Below are 1,684 nucleotides of genomic sequence, written 5' to 3' on the forward strand. Positions count from 1 at the left end.
ACTCCAAGTTCTCGGTCTTATGTAGCAGTCTTCTAATTTTATGGAAGTGTTTCTCCACCTTGCCAATTCCTGCCTGTCCTAATAGCCCTTGATCAAAAAGGGGAGTTTCGAGACATTAAACCGAAATCATTACAGGAATTTGGCGAAGGTTTGGCGACTACCTATTACATATATTGTGTTTTATTTGGATTCGTGTGTAGGTTATCATCGGCGTATTGAATAAGCTGGCAAATACGGGCAATGGTTGACACATCATCTACGATTATTGTGAACAGAATATAGATCCTTGTGATAAAATCTACTTTGTTTACATATTCTCACGAACTTTGACTGTTTGGGATCTATTAGTTGAATAACTTCTGAACCAATATGTATCGATTTTGTTATAAATCATAAATTACTCTACTAATTAGGATTTCGTGGTTGACACTATCGAAAACCTTGGATAGGTCGCACAATGTAAGCAAGTTTATTATGTTGTTGTCTATAATCTAATAAATTTTACTTGTGATCTGTAAGAATGATGTTTCAATCAATTTGTATTCTACGATTTTTTTTCGAGAACTTTAGTCAGTGTAAGGATTAAGGTAATACGTTGATGAAAACTGATGTTACATTGCCATATTTTCAAAGCGATGGTAAGTCACCCGTGAATAAAAATGTGTTAATGATAACCGTTAGATAATACGCCATTGCAAGTAGACTGGCTCTGATAAAGAGAAAAAACAATGTCATCCACTCCCACAGCATGCTTCACACATGTGATTTACTGCAAGGATTACTGTTTCTATTTTTACTTGTATTTTGTTAAGATGTAGAAGCTGGTGTTTGTTCATATGTTAAATTTTCAATTTTAACTTTGAATTGGGCTTGTTTTAATCATCATTTAGATCACCTACGATGAAAAGAGGTGTCTTTTTCAGTGATATTTCTCTAATCAAAAGATTCAGAGGAATCGGAGGCATATTGATTTGCGCGGTAAGCCAGACATTCTCTTCATCTGCACTCTTAGCACTTATATCTCACTGGTTTTGGGAGTATCATGCACAGATACAGAATTCGATATTAATAGCTACAAATGGATAAAAGACAAAAGAATGCATTACCATATCTTGTTTTTTTTTTTTTTTTTTTTTTTTTTTTTTTTTTTTTTTTTTTTTTTTTTTGCTGCTCGACTAGGGAGGCTCTCCTGATAACAACCTGCAAAGAAATTGAATATGTGAGATAAGAGTGTGGGTGGACATGCTATCACAAATCACTGACAACTATCTTACAACTTATCACTAATTCTCTCGCACTGTATCACAAATAACGAATTTCACTTTTTGTTCACTTTCTGTATAGAAAATAAGATAAATTCAATATATTCAATTCTCTTACCGAGAAGAAAGTGAATGTGTATAAGCATAGACTCTTAGTGAAATATTAATAACAATAACTGTAAAGTAGTCTGAAAGTCCATCCTCACAAATCTACTGATTCTTCTCCTGAAATCTCCCGTAATATACTCTCATCTGCTTATCATCTTGAGATTTCATAAAAATGTACCTTCATCTTAGTCTATACTTTGGTTCTCTTATAAACATAAATCTACTCTTAATTCTCTTTCCAATCCACTTTTGATTTACCCTAAAAACTGTTCATTTAATATGTATGTGTGTGTGTCTGTGTATATATTTGTGTG

The 1,684-nt window shown here is 33.0% G+C and overlaps 1 protein-coding gene across 1 annotated transcript in view; it reads right to left on the reverse strand.

The window, feature by feature from the left end:
• The window catches only part of LOC125025907 (deoxynucleoside triphosphate triphosphohydrolase SAMHD1-like), a 10,411-nt gene extending 9,299 nt beyond the window's left edge, over positions 1-1,112 (reverse strand). Inside the window, exon 1 of the mRNA XM_047614238.1 lies at positions 1-1,112. This exon is cut by the window's left edge and continues 71 nt beyond it. The gene's annotated coding sequence lies outside the window, so the exon portion shown is untranslated.
• Positions 1,113-1,684: the final 572 nt, after the last annotated feature.

Source organism: Penaeus chinensis, chromosome 5 (assembly GCF_019202785.1).
Source record: "Penaeus chinensis breed Huanghai No. 1 chromosome 5, ASM1920278v2, whole genome shotgun sequence".
Taxonomy (NCBI): domain Eukaryota; kingdom Metazoa; phylum Arthropoda; class Malacostraca; order Decapoda; family Penaeidae; genus Penaeus; species Penaeus chinensis.